Here is a 15,069-nt window from a genome sequence, read left to right as displayed (position 1 = left end):
CTTTCTGAAATAATCTCTCTCTCTCTCCCTCTCCCCCCCCTCTCTCTCCCAGTAGAAGAAGCAAAAGCTACTGAATTCCACAATTCAGTACTCCTTGTACTGCTGGAAAAGGTATGCCCCAAACTTTTGAGTGCTTTTGTGATGTATTAGAACTCAATGCTGCCTAAAATAGTTGCCTTAAAGATCAAGGTTTTGGTGGCACAATATTGTGGGTTGTGGCAAAATTGGTCCCAAAGATCACAACGGGCAATTAAACTGGAATTCAACTACCTCTCTTCTGTTTTTCCCACACAAAAATATATTGCTGACCCAAAGCCTTATTTTGCCCCCTGCCACCCTCACACACACCATCTTCTGAGTATTTTCAGAGCAACAATAATGACATGATCTGTTTGAACAACGGGATAATTGGCAGGCCCTCTAGCTCTGAAAATTGAATGACATAATTATGGAGCTTTCAAGTGCTGCCATTGTTTGCAATAAGCTAGCACATAAGAACTCCGAGAATAAAATAAAGTTCACAAACTGAATCGTTTTTCTTTTTCCCCGCAGTGGTTTTACTTTACTCAGGCAGTTGACACGATAATTTTCCTCTGTGGATTTTTAATTATAGACAAATCAAGTTGCATTTCAGGTTGCTGAAACACAATGTGCTTGACAAGTTGAATCTCTGTGATCTTAAGTAGGATGTAAAAGAATTCTTCTACAAAGTTTGCTGGCAGCAAGTCCAGCGACCATTCTTCAATTATTCTATAATCGTCTTATGGTGAAAAGTTTTTAATTTATTTCTAATAAGCAATTTAGATCCATTTTTCTTCAAGCAATTGTACTCTCCTGAAGTAGATGTTCTCTTTAAAGGATGGCTTCCTACCAGTGGTGAAAGCCAATTTTTTGTACTACTGGTTCTGTGGGTGTGGCTTGGTGGGCGTGTCAGGGGAAGGATACTGCAAAATCTCCATTCTCACCCCACTCTGGGGCCAGCCAGAGGTGGTATTTGCCTGTTCTCTGAACTACTCAAAGTTTCCGCTACCGGTTCTCCAGAACCTGTCAGACCTGCTGGATTTCACCCCTGCTTCCTACATGACCTGCAATGTTTCATGTTTCTCTCAGAATTCCAATACAGTCCCTTGGAGAAGAATTCCAAAATATTTAGAGATAAAAAATGATGATAAAAATTTCCCTGTTTACGTTGTAAGCATCAAAACCTAAGGACAAATCTTAAATTAATCTAACAGATTTTGCTATGGATTTTATTTTTATGGAATTCATTAAAAACACATCAAGTATGGAATATTTCCTCAACCCAAACAGGCAGTAACATTGGGTGAATTTATAAAAAAAATCCCAAGCGATGAGTAATTTCCAATATTTCCTATGAAATTTTCTTCCAAATTACTAGTTCTGGTCATAACAATTATATTATTTGCTGTGATGAGTTTGTGCCCTAATTGTTAAGATATGCTGGTTAATCGTGACTGTCTAATTACAGATGTTTGCTTTGGAGCATGTGTTATCTACCAACCACTTCCAGGAACTCTTACTGAATTAATTCAGAACTCCTTGCTCACTTGTTGAAAGCATCACACTTTCTTTGCAGTGCTAGCTGATTCTTTGCCAGTTAGACTTTTAAGTGTTCTTTCCTAGTTCATGGACAGACTGCAGGCAATTGTTTCCTTAGCCTGAACATGAACCAGCCATAAAAGCAGCACACACAATTGCTGGTGGAGAATATGTGGAGGAAAAAACTGAAACTATTGTACTGAGAGAAATATGGGAAGAGGATAAGGTACAGTAAGAATTGTGCCTCATTAATCACACAATCTGACATGCTCTGGAAAAAAAAACAGCAAAGTTGTAATGCATCAATGCTCCTATCTCAGCATTTAGAAATTCTCTGGTTATGTGTCCATACTATCCACAATTTTACATTTCCCAGGGGGATATGAAAACAGGGTTCATAAATGGGGCATAGTATTATTGCAAGATCCAATCTGAGTCAGTCACCAGGACCAGATATTTTTTCTTCCGAGTTTAAGATTCATGCTGGAGCCCATCTTCTTTGCTTCCCAAGATGGGTTCCAGCATGAGTCCAAAAGCTCAGAAGACAAAACCTCTAGTCCCAGTGACCGATCCAGATTGGATCCTGCAACATTATCCTGGGACACATATAATTACCTGCATTCCAGTGGTGGGTTGCCCCTAGTTCGTACTGGTTCTATAGAACTGGTAGTAAAACCGGCAGGAGGCTCCACCCTCTGACCCTGATGTCATCAGAAGCAATCGTGTGCGTGATCCTGTTGCAAACTGGTAGTAAATGTAAGTAGAACCCAACCCTGCTTCATTCATAGTGTTATTGTGCACAGATCTACAGAAGGGATAGTGATGGTTCAAATAGATTGTAATACTTCTTCTCACATATAACATGGCAACCAGAATGAGGTTACACAATCTCTGTACAGTTAACCATAGAAACTACCTTGAGCAGAAATTCATAGATAATTGAAATAGGGATGTGAAAAATAATTCAGCTCCAGAGTCCTTTTGGAAAATGGCTCCAATGCTCATGGCAAATGTGAATGAGGAGGAAGAACTCATATACATCAAGGGCTGAAGTAAAGCACAGCTCTTGGCAGACTGAGTGAGAATTTTCCAGAAGCTTCCGTTTGTTCTGCTGATCTGCCCTTAATAGCCTCTTTCTAATGGGAGTGTGTAGTTGGGGTTATCCCATCCCCTCCCCTCCCTTATCCACTATGGTGGTGGCCTGAATATGGTTTTGGGAGGGAACAAATAAGAGTAGAAGGTTAACTTCAGGATGGTACATGACTTTTCTTTGAGATTGCAAACCCGCTGCAGTTGCTTCAAAGAGAAAACATAATTCTGTGACTGTGCAATCAAATAAGACAGAAACAAACTTCAACGGATAATTAGAACTGCAGAAAAAACAATGGCTATCAACCTGCCTTCCATTGAGGACCTATATACTGCACGAGTCAAAAAGAGGGCTGTGAAAATATCTACAGATCACTCACATCCTGGACATAAATTGTTTCAACTTCTACCCTCAAAATGACACTATGGGGCAGTACACACCAGAACAACTAGACACAAGAACATTTTTCCCGAATGTTATCACTCTGCTAAACAACACTCCCACAATATTGTCAAATTATTTACTAAGACTGTATTACTATTATTAGTCTCATCCTTCCTAGTAGCTATCACCTCCCACTTATGACTATAATCATGTTGCTTGTATCTTTACAATTTATATTGTTTTATTTGTTTCCTAGTATGATTTGATTGCTTATTAGTAACCTATGATTATCACTAAGTGTTGTATCTTATGATTCTTGATGAATGTATTTTATTATTTTTTATGTACACTGAGAGCATATGCACCAAAGACAAAGTCCTTGTGTGTCCAATCACACTTGGTCAATAAAGAATTCTATTCTATTAAGGAAGAGACAAACAACATAATTAATTATGTTAAATGTTAATCTTTTTTTTTTTTAATAATATGGGTTAGATTTTCCACTTACAATGAGAACACACAGTAAAGCAGAGGTCAGCTCTACACTGCTTTGTGGTTAGTTATGTTCTAGTTTCCATCTAAAAATACAGGTGCTGATTAAGAAAACTTGTGAGCTAGCTTCTGTAAACACTTAATCAAGCTATTAGGGAAACTTACTTGAATTCAGAAGTCCTGGGAGTTAGAAGACCTTGGGTTAGTAGTTATTTGGGTATTTCTTTTACCCCTTCATAATATAGGGTTAGAAGCAGGGGTGAAATCCAGTAGGTTCTGACAGGTTCTGGAGAACCGGTAGCGGAAATTTTGAGTAGTTCAGAGAACTGGCAAATACCACCTCTGGTTGGCCCCAGAGTGGGGTGGGAATGGAGATTTTGCAATATTCTTCCTCTGGAGTGGGGAGGGAATGGGGATTTTGCAGAATCCTTCCCCTGCCACACCCATCAAGCCACGCCACGCCCACCAAGCCACGCCCACAGAACTGGTAGTAAAAAGATTTGGATTTTACTACTGGTTAGAAGGGTAAAAATGGAAGAAATAGTCGGCATTCTGCACTTCCATGTCTCTGTAAAGAGAGGTTAAAGAAAAGCAAAATGAGAAGTTGCATCACCAAAGCTGACCGTAGATCAAGAGTCCCTTGGGAATTGGGCGGCATAGAAATGCGACAAAATAAATAAATAAAATAAATAAATAAATAAAATAAATTCGGAATGCTCTGGGTATTATTATATGCTTTGCTAATTTCCCCTATATAATTTCTGCTGCCCCATAATCCAATTCACACAAATAAGCAGAGAGCACAATGTGACTGTGGTATGTTGGTATGCTCTAGGTGCTTGTCTTGCTGAATAAAAACAAAATCATTAGAACTTGAAATCCGAATGAAAGCTTAATCATTGCATCTGTCACTCAGTAAGGGGCTCAAAATACTGCCTTGCCAGTTTAAAAACTGCAGCATTTCTATTATTTTGCAAGTATTTGGCAATGTCCTGTTGCCTTCCCCAAACTGGGGGCTTCTGATTGTGCTCTCTCTACAACTGCTGTCTTTTCAGATGGCTGGTTTTTGTCCCTCCCCTCAATTCTTGTTGACTTTTGATTTATAAATTGCTTTTGACTTGCTGTGTATTTATACGTTTCATTCTGCCTGGGCAAACCTAGAAATGTCTTTTTTTGTCTGTCTTTATATAGACAAAGATAGATCTGAGGGAGCAAGTCCATGACAGAGTCGTGAAACCTCCTCTCCTGAGGGTTTTTTTTTTTTTTTTTAAACATTTGTACATGGTAAAACAAGAAATGAGTGAAAAAAAAATGGAAATTATTTAGATAGAAAGCAGATATGAGAATTTATCTGCTGAATAAAATTCCGCATTGGTGACAGGAAGGGCATCGGGCCAGTAAACATTCTGCTCCATTTAGTGGCCCTGACTCCACCCCACAAGAGATTATGGGATCATTAAAAGGAGGTATTGATAATGATGTGGAACTGAAACTTGTACTTTGAAATAGTAAGATAGAAAGAGTATTTACACTATTGAATGCTGGTTTTTAGGGAAGGCTTTTTAGAATTTTGTGGATAGCCAAGAAAACCAACAAATAGTTCATAAAACAAATCAATTCAGAGTTCTCACTAGAGGCATTAATAACAAGACTCAAGCTTTCATAGTCTGGGCACAGAGCACTGCACACCAGAACAACTAGACACAAGAACAGTTCCCATGCAGATGACATGGCTCCATGATTGTGATTCCTACTGAATCAGACTGAGAGACCATTTAAAGACTCAGGAACCCTTTGCAGGTGTTATGGCTTAATTAGCTGATTAGAGTGGGACACTTTGAGCCTAGAATATTGAACCTTTTCAACCAATATTCTAATTTTCTGAGATTGTGAATTTGGGGTTTTCATGAGCTGTAAGCCATAATCATCAAAATTATGACAAATCAAGGCTTGAACTATCTCGCTTTGCATGTAATGAGTCTATCTCATATATTAGTTTCACCTTTTTTTAAAAAAAATTGATTTATATGCCACCCTTCTCCAGAGACTCAGGGCGGCTTACAATGCGTTAAGCAATAGCCTTCATGCTTTTGTATATTTATACAAAGTCAGCTTATTGCCCCCACAAACTGGGTCCTCAATTTACCCACCTTAGAAAGGATGGAAGGCTGAGTCGACCTTGAGCCTGGGGAGAATTGAACTCACACTAATTGCAGGCAGCTGGATGTTAAATGCTGCCTTAGGAGGCATTAGCCTCCTACGCCACTCAGGCTGACTTTTTTAATGCCACTTTTAAGTTGCATTACTGAAATAAATGAACTTTTGCACAATATTCTAATTTTTCAAGTTTCCCCTGTACATGAAAGTTTCCTCTTTATCTGTCCCTCTCATTACTTTTCCTCCAGGGTGGTTTTACTATTAAGAATATTCCCTTTCTATTTTTGTCATCCCAATATCCTTGCTCTCTCACTTTCTGTTTGTAAGTTAGGAGAAAGCCTTTGTCTATTGCCACCTTCCTATCCCACCCTGTTACAATTGAAAATACCTAACCTGTTTTCTGTATATATGTATATTTGTATATGAGTCAAATACATGATGTCACTATGCTCCTTCCCATTGGTTCCTACTTACCTTTTGCCCCGCCTCCTCTATATATAAGTTGATGCTCCTGTCAGAGCAGTTGCAGTCCAAATGTAATTCTGTGGAAGATAAGAAACAAATAAATACCTTTGTAATAACGAAGCCTCAAGTCTAATAATTGGGCCTAACCATAATAAACAAATAAGTAACACACCCTGCATGTATTTCCTATAATGATCCCACCCACACCCACTGAGAGAAAAAGAATTATTCCTGTAAAGAATATAGCCCAAGTGACTCCATATTTACCCTTTACATAACCTGAGCTAACCCTCAGCTATTAAGCTGAGTAAGATACGTAGAAAAGGGAAGCGTGTATGATGCCTGTTCTGAGGAAAATAATGTGTTAGTACATTCTGAGTTGGGTCAGGCTGACCTAAGCTCAAATGGAAAGAAGGAAGATACCTGGTTCCCATTAATTGTCTTTGTTAAGGACAGTTAAGGACATATTGAAAGGGTATTTATGGAGGGGAATTCCAAGCTGGAACAAATGTTGCTGAGAAAGCTAAAATGTTATGTAACAACTGAAAAACAATGACAGGTGGGGGCGTTTTAAATGTTTTGCTGATTGCCTGAAAATGTATTTAAACCATGTATTTGGAGTGGTAAGATGTTCTGTCTCTTTCATGGGAGAACCCTTTTGCAAAAGCTTATGGGATGATCTATCTATCTACCTATCTATCTATCTATCTATCTATCTATCTATCTATCTATCTCTTTATAATAAATCTGCTTTTTACTTGTTCATGGTCTCCGTTTCACTTATTATGAGGTTTGCTGTTTTTTTTTAAATCTCACACCCACCCACACCCTGTTAAAGTTAGCAAGGGCTGGTCCATTGGTGCAGCTGAATGTAGATTCTTGCTTTTCATCCATACATCCAGATTGCTTCTTTTGACAGGTATAGATCAGCAATGAGATTAGGTGAAAGATGAATTATCCTGAAAAGGAAAGAAGATTTGGAGGAAGAAAGCAAATTGGAAGGACCAACGTTTTCCCTTTGATCTTTTAAGCTGAAAGTGCTTCTGAGGTTTTAAGAGGTGATTTTTGTGCTGGACAAAGAGAGATACATGGATATGGGACAGGATCAGAAAACTTGGGATACTCCAAGTAACAGAACAACAAATCTCTCTCTCTCTCTCTCTCCCTCTCCCTCCCTCCCCCCCTCTCTCTCTGAATGATTCTATCTTTCTTCACCTATGATGAATGAGATTCTTCAAAAGTAATAATAAGGGTCATTTGCAACCCTATTGTCCTAGGGACTCTATGCTAGAGAAAGTAGCCTAGTCACATTTAGGAGATTAAGTTACGGTAGCATGTTGAAATGAAGGCAGAAAATAGAATGCAAGCAAATAAAACGCAGGGGGAAATAATAAGGAAAAAACCTTCAAGCCTCACTTTTCAGTTGAGAGATGGAATATAGATATATTTGGCAGCTGCAAGCAATCTTATTAAGGAACAAAATGATTTCTCAAATTAGACACCAGGCGCCAGGAGGAGATGAATAAAAATCCCTTTTAGCAGACAGAGGAGTGGTAGGATTTGCCTTAGGTAAAGGAGAGGAAATAGTTTAACAAATCAGGATGACAGTATATGCCAGATTTGGAGTCCAGTTTGCTCTCTCAGTAAAGCAATGCTGCTCAACCTCGGCAATTTTAAGATGTGCCGACTTCAACTCCCAGAATTCCCCAGCCAACATGGCTTGTTGGGGAATTCTGGGAGTTGAAGTTCACACATTTTAAAACTGATGAGGTTAAGAAGCACTGGACTGGACCTTCAGTTCCAAAAAGAAAGGAGACAGCCCCAGGTCTGGACCACAGCAACAATGGTGAAAACAGATATCTTTGGATTTTTATAAATAAAATAAAAATGATAATAAATAAATGATTGTTCCACATTTACTTTTTGCTACTTGCTCAGTTGTAAGAATCAACTACTTGAAAAAAATGAGGGATGATGTGGCTTTGGTGACCAACAGCTTTCCCAGAAAGTGTCCAATTCTCTTTACAGGTACATGAATATATGTCAGGTATTATGAAAAAGTACTTGAAAGAACAAGTTTCTTTCTTTCAGTTCTGGTTGATTCCAGAGAGAGAGGGGGGGAGAGGGAGAGGGAGGGAGGGAGGGAAGGAGGGAATGGAAGAATGAGAGAAAGAGAGAGAGAAAGAGAGAGAGGGAGGGAGGGAGAAGGAGAGAGAGAGAACAATTGTCCAATATTTTGAAGTGATGAGTTCTTGCTGCAGATAGATAGACAGACTGAACTTTCTTTCAATCATTGACCAATAAATATGCAATTGGTAAAGTGACAAGACAAAATTATCCCTAACAACAAGACCTTTTAGCAACGATTTGTGAATAAAGCTTACACATAATGTAGCAACATTTTGCTGCTTTTAGAGAAATGGATTTATCTTGATTATTTAACAGATCGGGCAGATAAAAGCTATCTTTTAAGTGGCTCGGAATTTAAATAAAAGAAGGACAATCAAGGATAATCAATTGGTGGTGAACGTTCCTGGCAATACAGAAGGACATGAGCTGTGGTTTCTAGGCACCCACATCATAGGGGAAATATCGGGTTTCGTATGGAGTTTTCCTTTTCTTTCCAGGTCAGCTGTGGGGGAAGCATTAAACCGAATTAAAGATAAAGTTCTCTGCATGTGGAAGACTAATAAGGAAGTCTGTGAAGAGAAGTAGTGTAAATTTACCATCTACCAGGATCAATGGTTCTAACCAATACTTCAGATGTTCCTCACCATGGAATAAAGGACGCACAAAACTATTTGGTTTTGTGTTTGTGCCTAAGTGCCCAAAGAAAAGACAATCCAAATGAATAGCAGCTTTGAGGAAGGTTTGCAATCCAAGATCTCTCTACACAACCTATTAAAATATATAACATTGCAGACGAAAAGAAGGAAGGAAGGATCACATCTTGAAGTGTCCCATCTTGTTCCCCATGTCCAGATGGGCTATGAATCAAGTCCCCAGGCTTTGAATGAGCATTTTATTAAGTGCTCAGAATTCAATAGCAATAACCTGAATCTGGGTTGAAAAAAAACCCAGGTCTGGTAGAAGGTTGTATTATCACCAATTCAGAGATGGGTTTCAGCAGGTTCTGACCAGTTCTGGAGAACTAGTAGTGGAAATTTTGACTAGTTCGGAGAACCGGTAGTAAAAATTTTGACTGGCCCCACCCCCATCTATTCTCTGCCTCCCAAATCCCAGCTGATTGGGAGGAAATGGAGATTTTACAATATCCTTCCCCTGCCACACCACCAAGCCACGTCCACCAAGCCACGCCCACAGAACCGGTAGTAAAAAAATTTGAAACCCACCACTGCACCAATTCATATCTGAACTATAGAAAATTTAAAACTGGTTTCAAGATTGTGTATATACTCAGGTAGTTATTTCCATGTAGATGGTCATATATCCTTTATCTTGGCAATGCTTTATGAATGAACCAGTAGGCAGTGTACATCTGAGGCACCATAATTCCAATATTCAAGGAAGATTTATTTGCAGATCAAATATATTCCAAATCTAGATAAACAGATAAATAGATAAATAGATATGTCAAATCCACTGAGTACACTGTTTTTCTAAACTGTTGGGGTTTTTTTGTGGTAGAACCATCTTTTCTAAACAGGTTTCTATAACCTTCTAATTCTTGTATTCATTGAACCTCCATAAGGTTGGCAGAGTTATTTCCTAAGAGGGTAAATTGTATTTCTTGATGTGGATTGCACCAGCCTTTAGGAAGAGAATCAAGCAGCACTTTTTTTTTTGACTCAGCCATGAATCTTCTATGCCTACGAGCATCCCCATTTCTTTCTCTACCAGAACAAATTCTTTAGCAAAAGATCTAAGAAAATGAAACCAACATATTTATCATAGTGGTATGATAGTGATAGAATAGTGGTCAGTAGAGGGGGCGTGCATACTGTAAGTGCACTAACATGCCTATCGTCCCTGTCATTGTATTTTTATTCTTTTATTCTTGCTCCCGTTTTTGCTTGACAAATTCAAATAAATAAATAAATAAATACCCAATTTCCCCCCAAATAAGACATCCCCTGCTAATAAGCCCAATCGGGCTTTTTGAGCGCATGGCAATAAGGCCAAGCGCTTATTTCAGGGATCAAAAAAATATAAGACAGGGTCTTATTTTTGGGGAAACATGAGTAAATAAATAAATAAATGTACAACAGCTTGTGGAATGAGAACTAGAACAATTCAGGGATGGAGACAGAGGCTTTATATGGCTGGATTTGATCTGTCGGGATTTCTGAATAAGGATGGCTGCTGCTGGTTTATTGGTTTGTTTGTTTGTTTGTTTGTTTATATTTATTATATTTATATACTATATGGCTGCCTGTCTGACCAGAGCATATCTGAGAATTGAACTCAAAGTGCCTGGAATTTGCTGAGTTGAAGCACACTGCTTATAATTTTATTATTACTTATTGAAGCTGTATGCTAATAAATCCATTCAGGGTGGCTTACCATAAAATAAATAAACCATTAAAATGTCTATTGTAAATAGCACAACACAATAAAACATCCATTGTAAATGCCACCGCTTAATCGTGAAACTGCTCCTGGATGAAAGAACACTGACACCAAAGGAGTTAAAAACAGCAACTCTCTCTTACTTGGGTTAAGTTTAAGTCTGTTCTCTTCCATTCAGAGCCACACAGTCTCCAGGGGCTGAGTTAAAATATCAACATCTCTCCCACAACTGGGATAGTAACATACATATAGTATCATCAACACATCAAATACCATATCATGAATTGTCAGATGACTTCCCCTAGCAGCTTCATATAGATGTTAAACATGTGGCCAAATAGCAATAGCAATTGCTATTATATACTGCTTCATAGTGCTTTTACAGCCCTCTCTAAGCTGTTTACAGAGTCAGCAGCATATTGCCCCCAACAATCTGGGACCCCATTTTACCCACCTCAGAAGCATGGAAGGCTGAGTCAACCTTGAGCCTGGTGAGATTCGATCTGCCAAATTGCAGGCAAGTAGCCTGAAGTACTGCATTCTAACCACTGCATCACCGTAGCTCAAAATATTGAATCCCATAAATAGAAGGCCACCTGGTCAACTTCTCCTCCCTCACTGAGAGACTGAAAACATCCACAGAGGTGGAAAACAGCGCCTCCAATCCCCAGCCTTCACAGGATGGCAGGAGTGTGCATGTGAAAAAAAACAATATGATTGATAATTTCAAAAAACTGCTGAGAGATTTAAAATGAGAAAGAAAGATACATCATCCAATAGAGGTCACCCAGGAGAATGATCGGTACTATCACAGTCCCATACCCAGAATAGAATTCAGTCTGAAAAGTGCCAAGATGATTTACCTCCTCTAAAAGGTAAATCATCTAGATAGCGCTATCATCTCAATACTTTATTTATATCCCATCCCATCTGAATTATTTTTTACAAATAACTCAAGGTGGGAAACATATCCAACACACTTTCCTCCTCCCATTTCCCCCACAATAATGACCCTGTGAGGTGAGTTGGGTTGAAAGAGAGGGACTGGCTCCAACTGGCTTTCATGGCTAAGGCAGGATTTGAACTCAGGGTCTGCTGGTTTCAGGCCTGGTGTCTTAATTATTAGACCAAAGTGGATCTGCCCTATAAAGTCAACACTAGGGCAAATCCAAGTGCCTTTGTTGGCTAAGTGTTCTGCCAAATGATCACAGCAGCCAGGTGGAAGATATTTTTTGATGATTTCTTCCAAAAAGAGAGTTAATAAGCTTAAACAGCATAGCTGGATCACAGTCTCTCAGTCCATTGAAAAAACAGAAGGGGAAAAAAAAAAAAGGATTTTGACTCAATTATTACCACTGAACTTGGGCATGTACCTGAGCTTGGTTGAATTTGCTTTTTCATTTTATTCCACCAGTGCTCCAGGTTGGGTTTATTCTTCATTTCCCAAGTAAACCAAGATGCCACCTGAGAACCATACGCAGAAAGAGGCTGTTCAGGGACAATAAAGTCCAGTTTCCAATTCATGACTCAGAGCAAATGGTCCATCAGGCACTGAGCCAAACAGTTTGACATAGTGCTTGGAAACTCTGCAAACATCCTCTAGAACCAACAAGATGCAGTAGGTATCTGGGACCCAAATCAATCCCATATTCCCTGGGAGATTTTGGATGCCTTTCATTGCAGTTGAATCAGTGCATGAACTGACTATAGCAACACCAGAGCAGAAAGCCTCTTCATTTTAACATCACAGAACATCTGCTCTGAGGAAACATGAGTTCTAAAGAATGACCATTCATATGAGTTAGGGATGACTTGAGACGTGCCATGGATGCTATGAAGGGGGAGGCATGTATTATGAAGCCTTGTCAGAGTAAGTTCCCAAGGCAGGGAGACTGAACTCACCTGACACCAAAGTGTGAGGGCTCTGTATCATTAGCCCAGAGAGCAGCTCCAACTGGAAAAGGATCCCCCCAAAGAAGCTGCTTTTTGACCAGAGAACTGAACAAGAAGAGAGTACTCTACTGGCAGCCACTCAAGTGGGCAATTTATGTACAATGCACATGCATTCATAGGCACAATAATCCAAACCCATTAAATCAAAATATTGAGAACTTCTCTTTTCTTGGAAACCTCTGTAAAGAGCAGACGACAGGGTGGCTCAGTGGCTAAGATGCTGAGCTTGTCGATCGAAAGGTCGGCAGTTCAGCGGTTCAAATCCTTAGTGCTGCATAACGGGGTGAGCTCCCATTACTTGTCCCAGCTTCTGCCATCCTAAGCAGTTTGAAAGCACGTAAAAAATGCAAGTAGAAAAATAGGGACCACCTTTGGTGGGAAGGTAACAATGCTCCGTGCGCCTTCGGCGTTTAGTCATGCCGGCCACACAAACATGGAGACATCTTAGGACAGCGCTGGTGCTTCGGCTTTGAAACGGAGATGAGCACTGACCCTTCGAGTCGGGAACGACATATGTGAGAGGGGAACCTTTACCTTTACCTTATGTCTTTTAGGAAGAGGAAGAGCTGCTACCAAAACAACACTCAGATAAATCGAGCCTGGGCTCCGTCCAAGAAAGTAATATGAGCAAATGTCTAAGGTAGGGCCCTCCCTAGTTTGCATGAAGATAAAGGGAGAGAGAAAAAAGAGAGAGATGGAAGCTCATTTAGATTTGTAAGATTATACCTTTCAACCCAGAAGTGCCTCTGTACTTCTGACAGGAGTGCAATGACTATAGCTCTATAATAAAATACAATGAAAGTAGTACCAACCTCCATGACATTGATTTACTAGTCTGGTCTTCTACTAGTTTGGTGGGTGAGCCTTAACCCCAGGTTGTGTCACCCAACAGATGGGGCCAGGCAGAGGTGGGATTCACTTACCTTTCCTAATGGTTCACAAATGTGAGTGTGCATGCCTCCTCTGTGCATGTGCATGTCCTTCTGCGCATGTGCAGTGCTCGCACATTACATCCAGGTGGGTGGGCGGAGCCTCCCGCAGTCGCCACTACCAGTTCGCCTGATCCAGAGAGAACTGGCTGAATCCCACCACTGGCCAGGTAGTTTCCATCAATCTGGAAGGACATTATTGCTAGATATATACCTATAGGATTAAAAACAATACTGTATATCTCTGTGAAGAAGAGAGGAGGGAAGCTAAAATTGCTGTCGGTGCTTGGGAAAAGCAGTGCTGAAAACATAAAAACAGCTGCAAATAGGCAAGACGGCTTTCTATCCTCACTTCCCCCAAGATTTTGCCCAACTCATCCCTTCCCCCAAAGGGATGTAAAAGTTTACAAACTTAGAAATCTGAGAATGGATGGGCTCATTCATTCTCTCCCCCACTCCCAGTTTGTTGAGAAACATGGACTAACTGGCAAAAAAACCTCAGTGTGTGGGGAGGGCAGGCAATGCAGGAGAAAAAGAGATAAAGAGGTGACAGCAAATAAACAAGGAAATGTCTGAGCAATTTCGGCTATTACAGACAAGCAAGAAGTCTAGGACCACAAGCTATATTAAACAATCCATCTTGATGCAGTTTCCTGCCTAGAGTTGGTTTGGGAGCTCAGGGGGAGTCCTTGAGAGCAACAGTGCTTAAAAACAGAGCTTGAAGTTTGCCCTGGTGTTCTGCAGCAATCTGAAAACCCTACAGAAGGCAGCACCCAAGCCAAACTAACAGAAGAACTATTGGGAAAGGAGGTGGGGGTGGGAGAAGACAAAAGCTACATGCCACTTTGCAAAGTTTAAGACTGTTACCTTTTGTAAGACTTATTTGCATGGCTACACCCACTTATAAAACCTAGGAGGGTGGAGTGAATTCATGGCCACAGCCTCTTGTTGAGGAAGTGTTGTGGCCCACCAGCAGCCAGCAGAGTGGCAGCAGATTTGGACAGTGAGGAGGTTGGGGAGGAACATGGGCCAGTCCTGGAGTCTGGGGAAGGCTCTGATGAGGGCTCTGTGTCAGAGGAAGAGAAGGGGCCAGGGCCATATGCCAGTTATCAGTTGCCTTTGGAGACAGACATCAGTGAGGCAGACGAACAGCTGGAGCCTGTTCCCAGTGTGTACATGCGTAGAGTTGTCAGATGAAGGGAATAGCTAAACAACAAGGGTCCACTTGGGAGTAAGGCCACAGCTGGACGATGAATGGCCCCTCCCAGAGAGAATAAAAGAGGAACGAAAGGGGAGTGGAGCTTGCAGGAGACAATTAGTTCACTTAATTGGTTCGTGACTCCTTGCCAAGTTTTGAAGATATTGGCCTGGCAGCTCCCCAAGCCAGATAAGATCCATGAATGTAAATTCTCCCTTGAAAGACTTCGCTGGATGTGAATGAGAAGAATTCACAGTAACTTAATAAAAAGGGTTTTTTTGTCAGGACAAGGTTTGGGAAAGGCTAAGTCA

The sequence above is a fragment of the Pantherophis guttatus genome, chromosome 6, assembly GCF_059756535.1.
Source record: "Pantherophis guttatus breed Tessera chromosome 6, ASM5975653v1, whole genome shotgun sequence".
Taxonomy (NCBI): Eukaryota; Metazoa; Chordata; class Lepidosauria; order Squamata; family Colubridae; genus Pantherophis; species Pantherophis guttatus.
Note: the sequence above shows the minus strand (reverse complement) of the source record.